Here is a 25335-nt window from a genome sequence, read left to right as displayed (position 1 = left end):
ATGCCCTCGTCAGATTGGGGACTTGGCAGGTAAGTGTTGAATGTCGAAGGTCGCATTAAACGTGATTAAGTATTTATCTGGAATGTTATTGATAAGAATTTCACTAGTAAGTTATACAGATTATTTCTCATACTTATTCCGCGAAAGGTAAGTTATAAAACTCATACATAGAAAAAGCGAGTATTCACCAAGGGTTAAATCAGCTAAAAAGAATGCATACCAGGGTTGTTAGAAAAGTCCCGGACAAAGTAATTTACCGAAAAACAACTGTGTACTTTGTAGGATGACGTATGTTTTATTAAAATGACTATCAATTGAAAAACATTATCTGATTAATTTTAAAATTTCTTCAGAATATACAACGATTTTAATTTGCATGAATTAGATTTACGCAGCACATTTCATATTTCCACGACATGATTTGACGTAAGCAATGTTTGTGCTTATCATATGTGTGTGTATCTATGCAATGTGTATCGTTCCGAAATTGTCGCTTAACTGAAATCCTCATGTATCTCAAACGACTGTGTAGTGCGCGGTCGGCGCGCTCGGTTCCGTTTGTCATCGAAAGCAAACTTTTTGTCTTGCCTAGATGGCCGAGTGGGTAGCGCGGTTGCCGCTGAATGCTAGGAGAATGGGTGCCAGAAGTCGTGAATTCAAGCCTCGGTCGGGGCGGAGGTGGAGCTCCAACAAAAGTGAAATTCCATGTGCATTATATATATCTATATCATTCACTATAGGCAGGTGTATGTTAATTTGAGAGTTATTGCAATGTTTGTGCTTATATATATATATATATATATATATATATATATATATATATATATATATATATATATATATATATATATATATATATATTTATATATATATATATATATAGGAAGCACTGACAAACCAACGACACTCGTTATCTATAGTGTCGGATCAAAAGATAAACGGTTATAAGATGAGGTATAAAAAAGCACTAAAAATAACCAACGACATGAACAATAAAGTAAAATATTGTCAAATTTTTTGGAACAACCCGTCCCTTCTTCAGGACAACAAAATAAAAACTACATATGAAAGAAGAAAAACATCTACAAAACTAGCTCTAAACTAAAAACTTGATAATATATAAAAACTAAATAATATATAAACACCGGATCGAAACGTGGCAACTACATCTTTGTATTAAAGATTTCAAGCCCGAGAAGGAAAAATCCAGACGCAGCGGACGGTCTGTGTAGAAGTGCTGAAAGATAACGCGAACGAATTAATTTGCTAATTGGGGGTTGCCGTTTATTAAGTTGTATTAGTAAGATAATTCGTAATGAAGGTTTGTAGGGAAGACAGGCTCTGTAAAAGATCACATAAATATATATAAGCGTGTAAAAACGGAGTTAAATAAAGAAAATAAAGTGGATAAAAAACAATTAAAAATAACAAAAAATAAAAAGAAAGCAAAAAGAACCCGTACAGATTAAACCGATTAAGGAACGAGCTAATAAAATGAATAATTAACATGAATGATAGTTTGTACATGGACCCAAAAGGATGATGATGGTGATATTGCTACGAAAAATAATCAGTACTTACATGTAGTTGATGTTCATTTTGGTGACGTCACTTTATTTGTTCATGCCGTCAGGACGGAATGACTTCAGTCTATGCATCCAAAATTTTTCTTTATTTTTTCTCTCCGCATCTGTCCAGTCTGGGTTGTGACCATTAACCAAAACCATCATGTTTTCCCATTTGTGACCATCTAATTAAGTTTAAATGTTCCCCGACGGATTTTCTTAGTTTTGATGGTGGAACGATGATTATTGATGCGCCTGTGGAGGTCTCCTGTTTCCCCTTCGTATTGTTTCTGACACAATTTACAATTGATGAGGTATATACAATTGTCAGTGCGACAAGAAGTATTTATGAAAATGTTGTAAGTACGGCCAGTAATGGGGCTAGAAAAGTCGTCTGCACCAGAGCTGATATATCTGGTGTCAGAACAAGTTTTAAAGCCACCATTAGGTAGATGGTCTTTAAGTTTGGTTCTTACCACCATATCCTTAAGGTTTCTAAAGCACTTGAAAGCTGCCATCGGCGGGTTTTTGAAAACCTCAACCATTTTATCATTGCTGTAAAGGATTGGCATGTTCTTCTTTAGAACTGCATTTAAACCCCCTAAGGACAGGGTGGTAAGTATTGAAAAATGGGACTTTGTTGTCTTCGTTTTGGGGTTTGTATTTCAAAAAGGGATAAACGATCCTTTTTAGCTAAATCATCAATTGCATTGTGTACAGAGTGCGAGCTGTAGCACCTGGCACATAAGTGGGATTTTAGGAGTTGACTTTGCTCAGAGTATAGTTCTTGAGTTGAACAAATACGTCTAACTCTGATGGCTATGCCTTTTGGTATGCCTCTAAACGTATGAGGTGGGTGGCAGCTAGGTGTCATTAGATAGAGGTGGGAATCTGTAGGTTTAGTATGAAGATTGAAATCGAGTTTACCATCGACTAAAGTTGAAGTAGTGTCAAGAAACGTATTGTTGAATGAGGAAATTTCAGTCGTAAATGTGATAAAATGATGGAAAGAATTGACAAAGGTAATAAACCATCGATTTTGTTTCTGCTGTCAACCCACTTTATTTCGATGTCGTCTATGAAGCGCAACCAACATAGAGGTTTGAAAGGTGACTGTGTTAGAAGGTTGCACTCTAGATTACCTATGGATATATTGACATTAGATGGTGCCATTTTGGTGCCCATAGCAGTGCCACTGACTTGAAGGTAGTGTTCTCAATCGAACACAAAATTATTGAATTTTAGAACATGATCTAGGAGCTTGGTGAGATATTCAATTGAAGGGATCTGAACCTCTCTAGCGTCCCATACCTCTTTACAGGCTGCAATAACTTCATCATGCGGGATGTTGGTGTAAAGGGATGTAACATCCATCGTCGCGAGAATAGTATTATCGGGAAGATTTGAAGATGGTGTTTTGTTAAGATAATCTGTTGTGTTTTTAAGATATGACGGTAAATTTTCAACATGTGAGAGTTATTAATTACAAATTTTGATGTAATTGAAAGTAATGTGTAATTGGCCAAAAATTCAATTACATGTAATGGTAATTTAATTTATTACATGTACTTTCAAAAAAGGCTTGTAATTGCAATTACTTTTCAATTACTTTCAATTACACATTGATGTACATATAAATATGAAGCTTTCCACTTCCCATTTTTCCCCACAGTAACAATTGTACAAGGTTGAGTTAGGAAGAGTAGTTAAAAAGCATTGAACTATTATTATAAATATCATACTAAATATTTTTCAACATGGATTTTTTCAGTGATTCAATATTTAATGATAAGTTTCCCAAATTTAATGAAGTACATGTATTTGATGATTTGTTTGATCTCTTTTTTCTTAAAAATACTTATTTCCCTTCTTATTAGAATAATTAGTGTGTCAATTATCATTAAGATAGTTTAAAACATCACTGTTTAATTTACAAACAAAATCAGTGTTATCAAAATTATATAAACTATCAAGTCATGCGTTGTAATTGATAGCCTAAAATACATAGAGCTAATATGCATGGCTTCAAATGGGTTTTAAGTTTTTGATGTCCACAGGGTATGTTCCCTTATTACAAACATTTTATAATTAAGTTGAGAACAACAGGTGTGAATTGTGTTTTGATAACAATTATAGTCTGCCCTCTACCTGGGATTAACCTGTACTTTGCCATTGTATTTACAAAGAAAAAAAAATAGTGTATAAAAATGCAAAGGAGAAAGTTTTCATATATTAATAGTTTTTTTGCATGCAGGAAATACTTAGTTGACAGGTGCAGGTTAGGAAATATGACTTTTAAATGTTCATTGAATATCATGGTGGTATGGAACACCTCCATTTTGTGACTACCAGTACCTGCGTTTTGAAATAAACAATAAAACCAAATTTATATTTTTTCTTTCCAAACATTGTAACTTATCAGAGTAGTTAGCAAATTCTCAAACAGTGAAAGTATTTTGATTATGAGGAAAGTTTATTCGTATTATAGATATACCTCCTTAAATGTTTGAGTTGTAGATATATCATGGTTTTAGTAAACTTTGATGAAAATGTAATTTGTAATTTAATTAATTACATCTGGAAAGTAATTGTAATTTAATTAATTACATTGGGAAATTCTTGTAATGGTAATGGTAATTTAATTGAAGAATTTAAGCAAGTAATTGTAATTTAATTAATTACTTTCCATTGTAATTGACCCCATCCCTGATGTGGACGGAGTTGAAGGTCGATAAATTCTGAATTTTTTTCAGTGGGATATCCAATGTCACTTACTATGGGACGTCCTGGCATTCCAGGTTTGTGAATTTTTGGAAGACCATAAAATTGGCCGGGCTTACAGTTGATAGGAAGAAGGGTAGTATAAACATTGTAACCAATTTCATTATTTTCAAACATAGTATCTAATGTTTTGGTAATAGTATCTGAGAAGTCATCTGTAGGATCATTGTCAAGCTTTTGGTAAAAACGTTCACCTGACAATTGTCTGTATGCTTCTGCAAGATATTTGTCTTGAACCATCACAACAATTGTTGACCCTTTATCTGCTTTTTTTAATGACGATGTCTTCCCGGTTCTTTAGGATTTGTAACGCTGATCTTTCTTCTTTCTTTAGATTATCCGGGTGTCTGTGTTGTTTGGAAAGGAGTTTCCCGATATATTATTTAGTTTTTATATATTATTTAGTTTAGTGCTAGTTTTGTAGATGCTTTTCTTCTTTCATATGTAGTTTTTATTTTGTTGTCCTGAAGAAGGGACGGGTTGTCCCGAAAATTTGACAATATTCTACTGTATTGCTCGTGTCGTTACTCGTTGCTAGCAATCAATATTAATGAGTTAATCATATGAATCATCAGAATATACATGTATACCGAACATTTAATTAATTTGTTGTCGATATGACATTCTTTGAACACAATTACTTTGACAAAGCTCAAGGGAGGAGTTAAAAACTGCGGTCCGCGCAGCCCTGGACGCTGGGTACCGACACTTAGACACCGCCTAAAACTACAAGAACGAGGACGCCATCGGGGAGGTTCTTCAGGAATACATGAAGAGCGGGAAAAGCAAGAGAGAAGACTTGTTTATCGTTATTAAGGAAATGCCGTGTAATATAAGGAATATATTCTATTGTACACATGTATAGCGAACTTAAAGCTTTTAACAGTGCATTGAGGATATCACTAATTGTTACTAATTGATATAGCCAAATGAAAAGGTGACATGTCATGTTGTTATTGACTGACTCATCGCCTCGATGTCTATGAGATTGGTCAACCCGATATATTTCTGTAGTCAGTCAGTAACACACCTTTGAAGTAACAATAGCCTCTCAGTAATACGCAAACATTTTAAAAATAATCTTACATTTACACGTACCAGCTTCCAATGACTCATATGCTGGGCAAGAGGTCCATTGGGATGAGTCTGAAGAAGCTACGGCTGGATTATCTAGATCTATACCTTAACCACTTTCCTATATTTTGGCTTTAGTGGTAAATAAAACTACTTAAACTATATTTTAAGTTATTCACTGAAGTAATATATATCTCTAAAATTGTTTTTATTTCTCCTTTTAACACAAACAGATGTTGTATTGACGAGTTTAATAAAAAATTAATTAAACAAAAAACAAATAAACACCCCCCCCCCCCAACAAAAAGAGAGAACAAAATAGACAGCCCACAAAAACAAATTTTAAATGAGGACCAAAATATGATCATATGAGGCACAATATTAATCATACATACATGTATCAATACTCATTACTAACTCAAAAACAACGTATTGCATTTGATATGAAATTAAGTAACATTAAAGAATCAAGAAAAATAAATCACTAATAAGCAAACATTTTATAATGAAATTAAAATACGATAAACCAACTTATAATGCAGAAGTATGTATTTTGGGGATTAAATCACAAATCAACAATATGTATTATTCAAATTTTGTATTAAGCATATCATTTCTTTTTTTACAGCTAAAATAAGGATACTTATTGATAGAGGCAAACGGTATAAGCTTTACTTTACTTGATGGTTGATGGTTGATATTTGACATCATTTAAGAGAATGATGTCATTTTTTTTCTTCCTGCTTCCAATTGCTTATTAATAACATTTCAAACATGCTCAAAATTGATTTGTTCGTATTTCATTCAAGTATGAAAGCGATGATGAAAACAAACAAGCAAGGAAAGCATGTTTTCTAATTAATTTCATAACCATACAAATTCGCTTTATATTCAATCTGATTATAATCAGATCCTCGATCCGCTCTATGTTTTTGTTTAAATTTTCTAATCTCCCTGTAGCGACAATAGAAAAACAAGGAGCAGATCGAGGATTTTATTTTAATCAGATTGCTTTTTACTTCGAACCTCTGAAATATAGATTAAGTCGAACATCACATCACTAAACAAAACAAAATCCCAAAAGCCAGAAAATTACGAAATTGATAAACAAAATGAATTCATAATTATACATGTATTACATAATTGTAATTTTCATATCACTATTGATATTTTTTTCATCGGAAACGATCAAGTTCATTGCATATTATTCTTGCATATTGTAGGCCGTAGAAGAACACGTCAACTTGGGTTTGACCAAATCCATTGCTGTCTCCAACTTCAGTATTCCACAGATTGAAAGAATTTGTAAGATCGCCAAACACAAACTAGTTCCCGACCAAGTAAACTATTGATCTTTGTATGAAACTATATTTATCTGAAACAACGTTTTATACCACCTCAAACCCCCCCCCCCCCCAAAAAAAAAAGATATACTTCTGAACACGTTTATTTTTCGAGTAGCTCTATTTATACTTACAAGCCTTAAAACTTAAATGCCATGGAAATCTATTAAATACATTTATCTTGTCAAACAACTTTTAAATCGGTATATAGCGACTTTTAATTCAATTATGAAATTGAATCCATAATACTGAATTTTAATATATAATTGAGACATTTTGTTAGAATAACCTACATTTTCATTGATAAATTTTCATAAATTAATTATATAAAAAGAGTTGATGTCAATTAAGAGGTAATTTTGACAGTTAATATTATTACAAGAAATCAATAACTATTTAGGTACTCCATTAAATAACATATTCTAATTGAATTGTACAAATAACAGTAAGTAAAAGAATGTATAGTTTTTCATACTAATTGTTAGACCATAATTAATTACCTAATTGTGTACGGACTTTTCGGTTTTTCCCGATTATGACAAAGAGCACATGTACACTGCGGGTGTTACCGGTCAGCGGAGGGTGCTCACTCCTCCATGGCACCTGATGCTACCTCTATTTTCTTAAAAAGAGGTCCGTGTTTGCTCTGCTCGTGTATTGTAATTTTCCTTTGAATTTTAGAATTTGAACACTGTTCGGTATCACCACATGTCATAGTATGGAAATAGGAAGATGGAAACCCAGTCTATTTCATAATAGGCTATATTTGCTTGTATAACTGTTGAAGGTGGAATTTACTGTACAAAGAAAGAACTGTTTGATGCTTGTAAGAAACTAGAAGTGGCAATCACTGCCTACGCTAGGAGGACCTGACCGATTGTTAGTGACAAAAATCTTAATTATTATCAATACGAGACTCGTAAACCGTTAATTTCATAAGCTTTTTCTTACACAGGATGAATGACCATATTTAAGTTCTCCTTAAAGATAGCCTAAAGGTGTTTAAAGGTAGCTGAAAGACGATCTTTAAGCCACCTTTAAGCTATATGTGTTGCTTAAAGGTGGCTTAAAGAAAGCGTAAAGATGGCTTAAAGGCAGCTTAAAGACTCTCTTTAAGCCACCTTTAAGCCACCTTTAAGGACAACTTATAGGTCCTTAATGTCCAAACTTCTTTAAGCCACCTTTAAGCTACCTTTAATTTGTATCAACTTTATGAAAGAAAAGGTATTAAAAACAGTTTTTGTTCTAAAAAAAAATTAAAAAAATAAAAAATTAAAAAAAACGCCCATGGCGAGATTTCAACCCGGGACCCTTTGTTTACTAGTAGCGCCACGGTAACTTACGTATTTATGGGTGTTTTTATATCCTATATATCATTGATTTTGTCAAAGCATTGACAAACCATTCAGTTTGTAACAATCAATTATATCTAATTTATAAATAACATGCATGCATGTAATAAGAACGAAATACGGAACTTGGTCTTAAGTGAAAAAAATATATTATACCTAAATTGAAACCGTTAGGCTCACTAGTAGGCCTTCTTAGTTAATAAATTTAAACCGAGTAGATATACGTTCATCTAATTTATAGCTATAAAAATGTAAGAAAGATAATGAAATCATTTCTTTTTATAAATGCATTGAAACTATTAGGGTATTTGTTCAATTTCCCGGTTTGCATGATCGCGGCGCCGTTCCAGTATGTTTTAATATTTAATTGTATACATTATTTTTAAACTAGCAATTCTATAACAAACAATATTACCAATTACCGGTGACGTATTTACTGCATGTGGCACAATTGCAAATGATGTATACATATACTTGTACATACAGACCCTGAAACGTACTACTACACCAAAAAAGCGTGCAACTTTCGTGCGAGAAACGTTTCGTGTAAACCGTTTAGCGTTTCGTGTAAACCGTTTAGCGTTTCGTGTGAATCGTGAAGCGTTTCGTGTAAACCGTTTAGCGTTTCGGGCAAAGCTTAAGCGTGCAGCGTTTCGGGCAAAGCGTGTAAATCGTTTCGGGCAAAGCGTGCGAGAACCGTGTGAAACGTTTATCAAAATTCATTCGGAACTCTCTGACAATTTAATTGTTTCAAAATAGCGCTCATGTTAAACATTACTTTAAACTGTTTGTGATCGGCAAAACTCCTTTGAGATATTCTCGTGAAAAAAATCTATTAGAAATGATATACTTATCTTTTTACAAAATTGAATTAATTTCAACAAAGGAAAAGTACGCGTATTGAAAGAAGACTAGTTATTGAGACTATTCGGCTGTGTACAACCAGTACACATAACCTCGGACATCGGGTAAGACCTGCACCTGGCTGAACCTGTCAATCAAACTCTGTGTATTCGTTTTAATTGGATGGTCACGCGTCTCTTTTTTGTCATAAGCCAATGAAAATTTAATGACTTCAAGGTAGTCGGAATAAGTATTTGGTGATGCAAACAATTTCAATGATAGATTATTTAACATTAATTTGAACAAAATTAAATGCAAACATAGAAAGAAAATATACTGTTCATTTCTATGAAATGCTGGAAGTAAATTCTTCTGAATCCCGATTAAAAATAATTCTACAAGTTATTACTTTGATTATTTAAACACTGATAACGGAAAACAACAAGTAATTAACACACTGAAATTTTTCTAAAATGTACACATGCAATTAATTATTATGGGAATCTATATGTATGGTACTTAAGGGTGTTGTTTACTCAGGGTTTGAGTTCTCGAATTCGGATTGTTATAAAGTTAAATGTCATGAGTAAAATTTGTTCTAAGCACAAAAAGTATCTGTGAAATGAATTATTATTGACATAACATTCGATATTTCAACTATATTATGGAATTATGCCAAAACAAAAATAGACTTTTAGCCAAACAGAGGAAATTCGGACTAAATTTTGCAGATTTTGTTTTCTGCTAAAACATTTTTGGAAGTGCTCTAATATTAAAAGTTAAGATTTTATATTTTAGTCTATATACTTTTGCATATTTTCTGGTAGTTTTTCCTCATTTATTCATTATAATAACCGTATGGCATGAATTTAAAAAATATTGAAATATGCTTAAAAACGAGAAAAGACACAATATCTCAAAATTTTGATCATTGACATCATATAAATTATATGCCAACAGAATAAGATCAATATAAGTAGTTTAATACTATAAATGTTTTTGTATTATCATCATTCAATTTTTTGTAAAATTGGATCAAAAATGGGTAGGAATTTGAAAAGTGATAGAGGAAATTCGGACTGGAATATTTTTAAAAATTGTTAACGAAAACTTAATGCTTTGTATATATTTAGTGTCACTGCCATTCATAAATTGGATTTCATTTTCAAAAGTGTTGAGCAATAATTATTATTTTTACAATTAAGAAAATCTCAATCATAGTTTAAAATTTTAAGTGATTTTCCTTTAATTTTCCAAAAATATACAATGGCCATTAACTCAAAAAAGTAGGTCATTGACCTACTTTTTTGAAAATAAAAAATAACACTTCAATAAAAGGTCTATAACACACAATAGTTGGTTTTTCATTATCATCAGTGGAATTTTTTTTCATTCTGAGTAAACGTCATCCTTAATTCAAATAGATTATGATAGATACATTGTACGCCGTTATGCGGGGTGCCGGTTATGTATACGAATATTGAGACAAAAATCTAAATCATTTTTTATGTTTTGTTCTTTCCGAAATCCGAAATATTAATAACAACTTTCTTTATTGTTAAATCCATTGATTTTTTTTTTCTGTGATATTATGTACGGAACATTTATTTACGCGAATGATTCAACATAAAAAAAAAAATCTTATGTGACTTATTTTATTTTATATAACTTTCAAAATTATCAATGTAAATAATTACAGGTTTATTTACAGTTAGTATTTTTACATCGTATTCTCTGAAACCAATAAAAATATTAATGTGAGAAGAAAAAATAAATCCCGCCGAATACTGAAAAACCAATTTCAGTTTGTAATCATACGGATTTTATTTTTGGTATTGAATATTGTGTTACGGTAACTTTTTTCTCTGGAATTTTTATTATTTACGGGACTAATAAGAATCATGGATATTTCTGTTGAGCAATAAATATATTTAAAGAAGTAATATTTTTCGCTAATTCTGTGAATAAATATTTTTTTGCTTTAAATATAAGCACCAAATTAATCTAATTAATCAATTCAATACTTATGTACATATATTTTCTAATATCAGTATTTCTATTATTTCGTGTTTTCTTAAAATTAATTCTTACTAACAGAGTCAGGGTAAAAATCCGAGAGGACCCGAATCGATCAGGATAAAAGCGTGTCCAAAGCGTGTGAAAAGCGAGTAAATCGTTTCGTGCGAGAATCGTTTCGTGTAAACCGTTCAGCGTTTCGTGTAAATCGTTTAGCGTTTCGGGCAAAGCGTGCAGCGTTTCGTGTAAACCGTTCAGCGTTTCGTGTGAACCGTTTAGCGAGCGTGCAGCGAGCGTGTGGTGTAGTAGTACGTTTCAGGGTCTGAACAATTGTATGATGTACCAGGCCGGGTATGTGACATATTTACCCTTATACATATATTTAAATAATTAACCGCTATTTATGATCACCGGTACATTAATTAATCAGGCTCAAGATTTTACTCTTACATACATGTATCGTTAATTTGTAGGCGTAACATTTTTGAAACACAGAGCTAGGAAATAATACTTTGAAAATGAATTACAAATGTAAATAAACTTTTAATCACGAGACTTATCGTATACTCTTACATACTAAGATTTGAACGCCTGACGCGCACCTGGACCCACGACACACCTGTTGTGTATATCTTGTATATTCTGTGTTATAGTTCCAGGGGTTTTCTTAAGTTGGACAAACAATAGACTTTAATTAGATATACACAAATGTGCACCTGTGCACACGACACAACTGTTGTGTATATCTTGTATATTCTGTGTTAGTTCCAGGGGTTTTCTTAAGTTGGACAAACAATAGACTCTTATTAGATATACACAAACGAACAAAACTATGTCTAGACAAACAAAGCAGTAATAGCCTGCCCGATATTACAAAGGCAGTTGAGAGTCTTTTCATCTTTAACATGTATCTAGCAGATCTAGAATTAGACCTAGAAATAATGAAAATTGAAGAAAAAAATACAAACCTTAAACTGATTATCAAATTAAATCATGCATTTTTGGTTCATTATCTTTAATTTGTTTAATAACCGGATGAACTGAGAGAGAGAGAGAGAGAGAGAGAGAGAGAGAGAGAGAGAGTAATTTATAATAGGAGACAAACATACTTTAATTAGTTTCATGCACAGATTAAGATACAGAGCTTGCGCTCACCCCTACAATAATTTTGAAACCCCTAAAAAATTATAAATAATTTTATAACGACTATCTGTGTCCATCGAAGCGGTGTTGGTGATAGCGATCTGTGTTTAATGGAGCGACAATTAAAGCCGCCTGGAACACCCCGCCCCCCTTCCTTGTAAATTATATTATCACTCGGATGACCCCCTCCCATCCCTATAAAAGAACGTTTGCATTTAATATATGTTTTTATTGTTCAACTTGATCAATTTGACTTAAAGGCAACTTAAAGATGGTTTAAAGACAACTTAAAGGGAGCGTAAATGCCACTTAAAGATGCTTAAATGTGGCTTCAAGCTAAGATGGCTTAAATGTGACTTAAAAAAGTTTGGACATTAAGGACATATAAGCTCAGCTTAAAGGTGACTTAAAGGTGGCTTAAAGGTTGTATGTCCTTTAAGCCACCTTTACGCCACCTTTAAGCCACCTTTAAGGACTTGCTTAAAGATTCTTTTTCGCCCTGTGTTAGGTCAATTTGCCAACATGAAAGCAATACTATTTCCCGGTTAAAAAATTGTATCATAATAAATAAACTGAGTAATACAGTATATATTATCTACGATGAGTTTCAAAGGCGGAGTTTAGTTTTTTGAACATTAAATTTTTAGCAATGATACCTTTTTAAAATATAGTTTCAGAAAGAAAAAGACGAAACTGTAGTCTTTGAGGATCCCAGTGTTACAAAAATGCAAAGAAATAATAATAAAAAAAATCTCCTGAACACGTGTTCATCAAAATATGCATTCTTTGCAAATGAAACGAACATCAAATCGATTGGTATTGTGACAAATTGAGACCAATTTAAGTGTAACGATAATGAGCAATTTTTTTCAATGTGTTCTGAATTTACAGAATCTTAGCAATAGATTAAATTTGTGTCACATTTTATATACTATAATCATTGCTATATATTTTATTTAATGGGTACTTAAATTGTGTAGGTTTTGCTTCGTAATCTTCTTCAAAGAGGCATAATTGTGATTTCACAAAGTGTGACCACTGACAGAATACGCAGTAACATTCTGATACGGATTGTTAGTGCTAACATACTAGTACAGTCAGTTCAAACATATCTTTTACAACATACACCATAGCATAGCATTGAAATCTCATAGCATAGCATTGGAATCTCATAGCATAGCATTGGAATCTCATACCATAGCATACAATCTCATAGAATCGCATTCGTCATATCATACCATAGCATAGCAAACAACATTATTTTAACTCAGTTTTAAATGTTTTTATTTGAAAAAATAAATGTTTACATGATAGATTTGTGGTAAACTTTGGCTTCTTATTATTTCACTTCGAAATGTATGGAACTCTTCTTTGTATGGAGGCGTTTTTGTTCAAAGTTCACAGCATACCATAGCATAGCATAGCATACCATATCATTAAGCCCTTCATTTCAATTTCTCATAGAATAGCATACAAATCTCACAGCATACCATACAAATCTCATAGCATATCATTAAAATCGCATACCATAGCATAGCATAAAATTGTAAAAGATATGCATGAAATGACTAATGCATACATCACGTTTTAAATATGTAGATAAACATTTATATTAGATATTGTCAAAACGTTTATAAGAAATCTTTTCGTTTTTCCGTATTCTTGATAATTTTTTTATCAGACTTTGTCTTGTAAAGGTACACCTTTAAACCCCCTTGAAAATCGCAATATTGTATTAGAATCGTCTTTTAAATGGTAACCTTCTACTAAATGTGTGTTTTATTCAAACTGCTTTCAAATATTAGTCATACCTCTTGCCTAAATTGTTTACGATTTTTAAACCGTATATATATTGTTTGCACGCTTTGTGTAAAACTAATGAAACTCAGTTTGCAAAGGTGGTTATATCCCTGCAAGATAGTGTTATATTGCATATTGTTCCTGGTCATACGTACAGATCATTTTTTTTTGTCTGTATACTGTTTAATTTACTGCCTTGTTGAAAATTTGTTGAAAATCACCTCTGTATTTCGAAAACATATAATAATGGATATGAAATGTATTTACTTTTTCCATCTGATGACAATAAACCCCTACGATTCCATTGCTTTTGATCCCTCTCTCCGAAACAATTTAAAGTAAATACTTCCTCGATACATGTACCTGTATTTTACTATTTAACCCCGCGGGTCTTCTTAATGTATTTGTGATAAGAGCTTTCAATGATTAAACCCGTAACATAAAACAAATTTTTCATTCTATTATATAACCAAATTAATTCCCACACTCATTATCTTTTTTTAATTCAATTTTTTAATTTGAAGTGTTTAGAATGGAGATAGATTTGTTTCATTAAAGCGGACGAGAATGACTGTTGAATTTTTGGTTAATTTTGTGAATTATGTGATAATATGTTATATAATCGATAATTAACCATTAAAGCAGAAATATACAAACACTTTTTGAAAATTGTAAGAACCTTAAATAATTATTGATTTTTTATATGTATTTTTTATTTTGTCGGAAATTTCGAAAAAATAGAAATGTGACGAACGCAATTTTTTGTATCAAATTAAACCATATGATTTCATTGTTATCATTTAATTTTTTTCCCAAAAGGCATATATCCCTCCAAAGACGTAACACCGTTTTTTTAAGTAGATGAACATCTCTAAGGTAGACGATATAATTGGAAAAGGGGCTCTTTGTAAATTTTTGTGTGCTGTTGGACATTTTCTGTGTTTTTTTTATAAAACAATGAAGAAAAAATCATTTCAAGTTATATTTTTGTTGCCTAAAAATTCCTTACAAAAATGAATTTGATGTGGAATATTACTGTATTAGTTTCTATTGCCATTTGCCTTTAATACGTTTATGATAAAGGAGAAATATTCTCTGAAATTCAGTAGCCAACAAAAAAAAGCAAAATCTGGTATTCCTCCATATATATATACATGCATATATATATATATATATATATATATATATATATATATATATATATATATATATATATATATATATATATATATATATATAGGTTTTGTCAAAGTCTGTAAGTAAACCATAAAAAGAATACACAATCAAATTACTCGTTAATGATATTTTTTACGAGAACACTTTCTTTCTAATTATCAATATGCAATTTTTCGCTAAATTGGTTAAAAAATGGGTAGGATTTGTAAACTGATAGAGGAATAGCAGACTGGACTATTTATAAAAATCGTGAATGAAAACTCAATGATTTGTATCTATTTAGAAACACTGCCATTCATAAACTGTATTTCTTTTTTTAGAGATATTTTAGCAATTTGTATTATTTTCACTCATTAGAAAATTTCATTCATAGCGTTACATTTTTAGTCATTTTTCTTACGCGGGTATGATAAGGCAACACTCAGCGATCGACTGAGTAAAAATTCCTCTGAACGATATGATGTCACAATAAGCAGCATGATGTCATATTTTACACGGAGACATGTCGATTTTATCTCTGGTTAAAATTATAAAAACTACAGACATAAAATATCACTAGAGACTCTTCTAATTGAATATATCTTCGATTTCTCTCAATCACGTATAATAATCATTGATAACGTCACTCTTATGTTCAATAGAGAAGATCATGTTGGGAAACAAATCATCGGAATGCAGTGTAAACAATGCCGAAATAAGACTTATTCAATACAGTTACCCAAGATTTAGATGAGTGTCAGTTAGGATATAAACAGGATAATACAGGAATGGATATTTTGTTTAATCAGCGAGTGTTTAAGGTAAGCAGATCGGCATTTATATGGCTTAACTAGCCTGTCCTCTGCGTGTACAAGAAAAGGCAAAAGTGTAACACTACCCCATATTTTATTAAAGATGACTTTAGTAAATATCAACTATATATAACCTAAACAACTTGAAAAGTGCTGCTAGAATCCTGTGCTTCTTTGTTTTAAATGAAAAATACGTAGTATTTTCAATGAACTGATAGACTTTGAGAGGGTTTCCGATAAATATTAACCATATTTATTTTATGCGATTAATAAAAGGATTCTAGCAGTAATACTAATAAACATGAACTAATTGCCGATCGAATTATTGTAGCAAACATACAAATGAACTTCAGGGTAGTGTTACACTTTGTGATTTCTTGTTAAGGTAAAAAATATGATCTATTTTTAACTGTCACGTGATACCATGGCACGGCAGCTTCAAAGCTCGAGTCATTTCCGAAGTAGAAAAATAATATTTTGGGGAACACATTCACTTGGTATTAATACTCCGCACTGTTTTCGTAAAATTAAACAGTTTTTGAATTGATTATAATTTTGACGGTCATTAAATTCGGAGTTGCCTAAACCTACCCGCGTAAATATTCAATGGCCATTATCTCAAAAAGTAGGTCATCTAACAATTTTTTGAAAATGAAAAATAGCACTACAATGAAAGTTCTTAACCACACAATAAATGGTTTTTCACTATCATCAGTCGATTTTTATAAATTATTTTTTAAGGAGAAAACGTTATCCTTTTAACCAGCTTTTTAAATAAAAGTCATTAATAAAAAATGAAATGTACATGACAAATGACAAGTACATGACAAATGACAATAGCAAACTGTCAACCATCTCAAAAATCCATAAAACGATATACAGATTCGAAGCAAAGCAACACAGATAGAGGTAGGATCAGGTACCTAGGAAGAGTGAGCATCCTCTGCTGACCGATCTCACCCGCAGTGTGTTCTTTGTTGAATCGGGAAAAAAACTCGGAAAAGTCTGTAGACAATAGGGTGATTAATTTTGGTCATACAATTAGTATGATAAAAGTCAGTCAGCATGCGACCCAGTGGAAGATTGTATTGCTGACAAGCTTTAAGGTCATTGTATAGACCATTGAACTTACGAACGGTTGACCTCAAACGAGACTGTTGATAGTCATGTTTTATCAACCTGTTTGTCAGTAGCTTGCCTCGCCTTAAAAACTGTTCATACGAGGGGCATGCCCTTGTATATCGAATTAACTGTGAGACAAAAACACCATATGCAGGTGATGACGGTATATAGCTGCATAAGTAAGGAAAATTGACTACGGAAAAAATTGAAGTTATCGCGTTTATCATTGTCCATTTTTAATAAAATATCCAAATATGAAACAGATAACGCAGACTCCGTGGTATCTTTTATTTCAAGTTCAAAGGGATATATCGAGTCGACGTAATTATGGAAATAACAATTGGTAATTGATAATACGTCGTCAATATACCTGAATGTTGAGTTGAAGGCCACAGCGAGTGATTTATTTTTTTCACGTACAAGTTTTTGAAAAAAATCTGCTTCATAAGAATACAAAATAGCTCTGCTTACAATGAGGCACAATTGGTTCATGTTATTTGTTACGTTTTAATTAAGATTGAAGGATCGTTTAAGTAATTCTATATAACTTGTTAAGAGATACACTATTTATATAAAGAAAGAACGGTTTAATGACATAAGTTTAAATTTATATAAAAATGAATTGATCAAAGTTATGTAATGGTGGTCTTAGAGATTTGTTTTGTCTGAAATTAAGTCAGAACTCAGTTTACTTTTATTTTATTAAGAGGTTCAAGAATGTGTTATTAATAAGGGAAAGACTTATAGGATTTACTTCCAATAATCATTTTGATGGTTGAGAAGGGGAGAAATGGCCTCAATATGCCAGATTTGTTTTTCAATACTGAAATAAAATTGTCACAACACAATCTGAGAAAAATAAATTTATTTGCAAAAGTTTTTCTCTTACATAGGTAAAGCCCCATATTAAACCCTTAGCCTCTCACCTTATGATGCTCTTAATACTAGATGCTATTAGCCCAAAAAGAGTATTTAGATTTCTTAGAATATTCTATGACTATTTTGTATTGGGAAGCAATACAAAATCTTCGACTCATAAAGCTTAAAGTGTCAACATTGTACATATCTAGAGAAAACGTCCTTATTCTTTATTTGCCTGCTAGATGCAAAGTTCTGCGACTGTTTTGTTTAAAATATTTTGTAACTAGAAAATACCCTGCGCAAACTACACCTGGATATGAAGTTGGTTGGTACACTGTACGTGATAAAGTCTACTGAGAAGCTTTGGGCTTCACAGGATTTGATCACTTGACCAACCAATTTCATATCCTTTACACATTTTCCAAACAAGTCTTTCGCATAAAAGACTTTTGAAAACCAATCTGGAGACAGGGGGCATCCCAATTAAACTTACAGACGTAAAAAACAATAATCTGTCCATAAATATTTACAAATTAATTTCTAAGGTTTAAACCAATCCGTCGTGGTACAAAAAAGTATGACATTAAAACACGGTAGGTTATGCATCATTATCCATTTGCATGTACATATTTTGAACCAAAATTGTCAGATTCAAAGTATCTGACCGATGGTTAACTCGCCCTACACATTTCTCCATGGTCTCAATTAGTCAAACTGTTTCTGGGCACCCCATTCTGGAAAATTCTTTCCATTGATACATAAATTGCATTAATTGTTCCATTTAATTATTACCTTTTTGTATTAATAGAAGTCTGATCCAAGGCATCTGCCCGCGATGCATGATGAACTTGTCCTACATTTTTCGTAATTTAGTCAATCCGCGTTCTTGGTTACCCCGTTCTGGAAAGTTCTCAAGCGAATGTGTATCAAAATAAACTCGCCCACTTATATCTATATTTTAATGCAAACTATCCCTGACTTCGATCCGCCAAAGCGTGTCCACCACCTTACTCTCATTTTTGCTATTTCGGGCTTGTTTAGCGAAAATGAAAGTATGTTTTTATTAATTTCAGAATAATAACTTATCAGTTAAAATTCAATTATTCCTTATGGACATCATTACGCATGTGTTGAAATAACAAAGGTTTAAGCAAGTACTCTGGTGCAGGCATTTTGTGGTTTATTTGCAAAATGCCTAAATTTATGAGTATAGATGTTCAAAATATAACCAAAAGGTGTCGCTCTAATGCCAGCACTTCTAACCGCGGGGCTATGGATTTCAAACTATTGAAAGGTCTCTTTGTTGTCTAGCCAAACACTTAAATAAATGCATAAGCACTAGATCCCAACAAGAGCGCAACCGTCATTTTTGCAACAAAAAAGGTACTATTCAAACGGTCTTCTTGTTTCATATTTTAGAACATTTCATAAATTAGACTTTGTCAAAACCATTACATACATACACAACATGATAATCTCAAAATCGGACAAAAAATAAACCTCCTTTTTAATAAAAATAACATTTTATTTGTTGTCCATATATTTAAACACAAAAAGTAAAAAAATAATTGTTTCGAAATGAAATACATGTTACAATGGTTGTCCACATTGATAAAAAAAATAAACAATTTGTTATTTAAGGAAAAACTGTCATAGATTGTTATCTCTGTGCTCATTCGAATAAATGCTTTTTTAGGCAAAACTTTAATTTGCAGTTTTCAGTTTTGACAGTAGGGGGCATCAATGGCACTCCATCGTTAAATACACCTCTTCCCCAACTTTCGGATTCTCAACACCCTCAAACTGCTTTTTTTAATCTCTTCATACGATGCAGACTCTGCTGGATTTGTCTCTGATGCTTCATTAGATGATGAGTAAATTTTTTCATAGCAGTCCTCGTTGTCAGTTTCCTTATTAAGACATTGGTTTCGAGTTGTTTCTTGTAAGGTTTTATTAGTTGTAGTTGGTGGACAGGATTCTTCATAGTTGTCCTCTTTGTCAGTTTCATTATTGTGGCATTGGTTTCGAGTTGTTTCTTCTAAGGTTTTAGTAGTTGTAATTGGTGGGCATGGTTTTACAAAGCTTTGTTTTTTGTCAGTTTCATCGTTGTGATATTTGTTTCCAGTTGTTTCTTGTGAGGGTTTACTAGTTGGCTGGCTAGGTTTTTCAAAACTGTTTTTTGTCACTTATGATATTGTGACATTGGCAATGGGTTGTTTCTTTTAGGCGATGATTCTCCTGGTTGTGCTTTTTAGCCTGTCTAAGTCCTCTTCATAAAAACGAATCAATTTTACATTAGATAAACTTTAAGATAGATAATACATGTAAAGGTATCTATGTCAAAGACAGACACTTGAAAATGTAAGAAACCCCTAAAAATAGAGTATTTCTTTTATACTAAACCTTGCAAATGCAATTTGTATATTGTTTATATTAATGTTCTTGGTAAATAAACGAGGCAAACATTTATTCCTTTGCTTTATGTTTTTGATGAGTCAATAATAGACACACACAAAGGGGTTTATATATATATAAATGTATTTATATATACTTGTTTGGTAAAAAAGTCAGTATTATATATACTTCCATTGTAATGCATTGACAAACATACTTGAGGTTTTGTTTCTCTTAGCTTGAGCTTGGAATAAGTGCCTAGAATTGATGCTTTTGTCACAAAAACACGAGTAACACGGCAATCTGGGATGTACGTAAACAAAGGTCAGATCTGTGTAGCGAATTACGTAGAACTTGAACTGTTATTTTCATGAGTTGTTCTCAGCATTGTCGAGATACGTAAGCAGATGATTATAGATTATAACGTATGGTGTCATAGTGAACTCGCGCTATATTTCCTGTGAATTATTAAGAGGTGGATCAAACATCTGTAATGCGTGTACTAGTTATTTCTGTATAGTAAGAAGTAATAAGTTCTTACCTTTCATAACAACAGAAGCACCAACAGGTACTCACGATAATTATCACAACAATTAGTATGAACATTACTATCAATAATATTAATACCATTTCTCCAGAAACTGTTGAAACATTCAAAGGGACCTAAAATGTGATTATATAAAGTGAAGAACACAATTTAATTATGCAATTCCACATTTTAAATCCTACTTTATATTCGTAAGCAAAATCATAAATAAATAAACTAGTTCTAGATCTTTCAAAATCATTAAACCAAAACACATGATAAGCTTACTGTCATGATGCGGCAAATTGTTAGATTTGTGCACCCAGTTGTAGCCAAGGAAAAAAGGCCGTTCTTTATTTCTTCAATATTATTATGCTAGATAAAAAGGTTTAGAATAATAGACATATAATATCATAATTCATTCAGAAATACAAATATCAAACTGCAACATATATAAAATGCATTGCGTCATTTACCCACAGTTATCCTTTAAATATGCACGCATTCATTAATTTATAATAAATAAGTTATGTAAATAATTCAAATTATCTTTAACAAAAGTCATTTAATTAATAAAAAAAAAATCCGTTTTTATCTTTTTTTATGAACTTGCAATGAAATCAAATCTTAAAATTGCAATTGAACACAAAATCAAATATACAATGTATACCATATATCATATGATGACTTCGGATACTCGAATTCAAAACGTATAACTGCTCTAGATTATATTGATGAACGCGGAACGTTTACTATTGGATAATGAAATAAGAAATAGGATATCCAATTAAACTACTTTGTTCAGTCAACCCAATCCAGATGCGCAATATGGCATCAATGTAATTAAGCACCTGCAATTTTGTAATTTTATAATCATTAAAGATTAATATGATGTTTACTTTGCAAACATTTGTGTGTCCTAGTTTATGAGATATATTATTTAATATAAACATGATTAGATTGCATTCACACGATGAATTTGAGAATTCAGTTTTATTACTTCTTATTTCCGAGAGTTGATAGGTTGGAAACCCTTTCTTAAACTCATACACAGGGAATGCCATTTTCATATTATTAAATAGTTCATAATTATGTTCTTTATTCATAAATGATATACATTTTTGTGAGTGACAAAAGTTGTAGAAGTAATATACATTTAACTAGACACAATCTCGCCACAGGCAACGAAGCTGTCTTTCGTCAGATTTTCAGAATGTGAGATTAGACCTTAACCTTGATTCACGGCAACGAAGCATGATCTAGGAATTGGGCCTTCCACTTCGTTCAAATGGTCAGACTCTTGTTTATCCAACAAAAAAAGCTATAGATGAAAGAATTTATACCCATGCCAGAGACCCTAATTTGAGTGGACAGATTATTTTTCCTTGATATCAATCTAAAGCTTTGGAAAATTCAAACTCATGTTGTTCATTAACTTTATATTAAAAATCTATATAGCTTCTCCGACAACAAGAAAAGAAATACAGGGGCCGACTAATTATGATATTTTTTTTTATTTATCAATTTATGAAAGCATATTGATACAAACACTGAGAATTTTTCTATTCTATATATTTTCAAACAATATCTTTATTTTTAAAAAAAAAAAAAAAAAACCCACATCGGAATATGAAAGTGCTGACGATGCAAATAATTATTTTACAAATATATGGTATGGGATAATGACGTCTCGTTGTATTAAAACAAAATTTACAACCTGTTTAATATATAATATATTTTGTGCTTGCATGCTTTGTGTAAAACTAATAAAAGCATTGTGTTGAAAAGACTTTTAAAAAACTTAGTTCCTCGCCAAACATCTAGAACTTTCTATTCCTGTACATGGGTACTATTGAACATGGAATGCTTCACTAAAGTGTCATTAAATGGATTGTTGACCACTTCTTCAGCACATGTCTAGACTTTCTATTACCTGTGTACTATTAAAGGTAGAATGATACACTGAAATTACATTTTATCAATTGTTAAAGTATTATTTCTAGTGCATTATATAGTTTTTCAGAAATGATATTACTCATATTTCTTTTCTATTAACATGTATTTTAATGAGAAATAAGAAAATCTCTTTTGATTGCAAGTACACTGTAAGAGACTACAAGGCTAAAAGACCGTTAAAACAGATGAGTCTTGTTAAGATGGTAATTATTTCACAATAAATCAAAATTGCAAACTTTTTAAATGATTTGTTTATAATCTAGATCGGTTAAGTCTTGAAAATTAGGAATAATTCAATAATATCGCAAGTTTGATTAATTTCCGTTTGCTTTACATTACTTTCTATAAGACATATATCTCTATTAATGAATTTTTTCATAGGCCAGAAAAATATGAAAAAGGGTGCTTTATTTTCAAAGTAATTATATAGCCTTTTCTGATCAACGAAATCATGACCCTTAGTAATACAGACTTGTAGGTTCACATTTTTATCAAATATCATATATTTTACTTCAAGATCACTATATATATTCAGACAAATATTTCTTTGTTCACTTGACTTGAAATGCCTGATACCTCTCCTTTTCTTTAGAAACACACAATGCGGACAAAGTGGGGTTTTGAACTTGAAAAGAGACCCACTAAGTATCTTTTTCCAGATACGGAAATAAATATTCCATACTAGACATGAGTCAAATTTGTCTCCTCTGAAAAACAAAATAAGGAATGTCTTTATACATTTTCTTTGGATCTTTACTATCTACAGATTTCCATGTTTTTGAGTAAGTTTTCTAAGGGATTGTCGAGAAGAATTTTAAATTGTTTATTGATTTGCCCTTTAGATGAAATAGACAAATTAAGCAGCAAAATGAATAAAAATACTTCAAACATCGTCTTGTTGATTTCTATATATTTTCGAATCAACCCACCAAGATACTTTACAATTTTCTGTAATAAGTAAACTTTGACTACAATGTTTAGTACTAAAATAGAACGCAATGTTATACTCAGCAAAGTTAAGGCTGTCAATGAAGTAATTCAGACTAAAAAGTACCGGATTGTGCGCCAAAATAAGACGCATATCATTTATAATACTTTTTATGCATTAATTAGCGAAGTAATGGAATATCCAGTATCACATAAAACAAATGCCAACTTACAAGATATTTATCATGTAAATCCTACAAACTGGAAAAGAGAGGCCAACGTCTCAATGACGCAAGTTAGCATAAATTAGTCTGTAACTGAAAAGAATAAACAGCAAGAAATGATTATTTTCGCGAGCGCAGCGCCGTCAAGCGATGCAATCTTTAAGAACCTGTATCAATGTGCCAGATGTTTATGCCAGTGCGGCTTAAGATGCAGTTTCGGATAAATTCGTATATATCAAATGATAGGCTATTGTTAAAAGAGTATACAACAACTTTTGTTTTTAGTTGTTCTTCCTAACAGGTGAGATATTTACCTTTAGAAATAAATATCTCATAGGAAAACAATAATTCCCATAGGAGAAATGATTCTCCTTCAAGAAATATTCACAATCTTTTAGAATTTTCTAAAATCCTGTCGAAATTATATTTCCTATTGGAGAAAGGTATATCCTGTAGGAATTTGATTCAGACGGATAGTTTTCCTAAAGGAAATTAAGGTTTTCTATCGGATTCAATCAAATTATATCGGAATTTAATTTTCCATATATAGAATTTTCTTGTATTATGATAAGAAATTTCAAATTTCCTATTAGAATATTGTTTTTCCTATGGAAAATATTATTTATAGGAATTTATTTTTGAGAGCTTAATATCTCACAGGTGAGATACAATGATGACAAAGCTGGTTATAAACTCTTTCAGCAATGGTTTATCTTATGGCATATTTGATTTTTTAAATATATGCAACTCAGACGGGTGCAAAAATGCCTCATCGGCACTAGCATAATTAGGCGGTTCAGTGTTCTTTACGCGTGAAAAAGAACATTCAAGCTAAATTGTTGGATTCCTTAAGGAAATAAAATTGGCAGCATTCCAGTAATCCCTCTAGCTCCTGGACAAATGCCTGATTAAAGGCAGGAAATTAATATACGCGTAAAATCGCGCGAAAAACATCTCACTAAGTCTTAATTGTTGCTTTAATATTTCGGACAGATGTAAACTATTTGTAATTAGGATAAAAATTTGGCGTTTGCGATTTTATATTCTCGCGATTTGATGCAAAACCGTTGAATCGCAGAATAAAGTTCTCGCGTAAAATAAGGAATCTGCAGTATTCCATATCACAGTTAATAGGAACAATATCTCATATAAATCGATAGTTGGATTTATGAAGTAATCACAGTCACATATGAAATGTTGATATTTACGACGATCTATTAATAGATCAGTTAGAGGTTAAGTGTTAGAAACAGGTATTGTTGTGAAATATAATGTTAAGTAACTAAAAAAAGAGCAGCTCTTATCATTTTCTGAAGAGCATGATCTCAGTCGTTTGTTAAAATAGTTTAAATATAAATATAGAAAAGATATTGCATCAATCTTTATTTGTATTCAATTAAGAAAGATTTGATTAAAACATTCAGAAATTGGTTATTGCAAA

General features: G+C 31.6%; 1 pseudogene; it reads left to right on the top strand.

Annotated features, from left to right (window-relative positions):
- On the top strand, nt 1-13836 carry LOC128160873 (aldose reductase-related protein 2-like; annotated as a pseudogene).
- Nucleotides 13837-25335: the final 11499 nt, after the last annotated feature.

This window comes from Crassostrea angulata, chromosome 8 (genome assembly GCF_025612915.1).
Source record: "Crassostrea angulata isolate pt1a10 chromosome 8, ASM2561291v2, whole genome shotgun sequence".
In the NCBI taxonomy this organism is placed as follows: Eukaryota; Metazoa; Mollusca; class Bivalvia; order Ostreida; family Ostreidae; genus Magallana; species Magallana angulata.
This window is presented reverse-complemented; position numbering and strand designations above follow the sequence as displayed.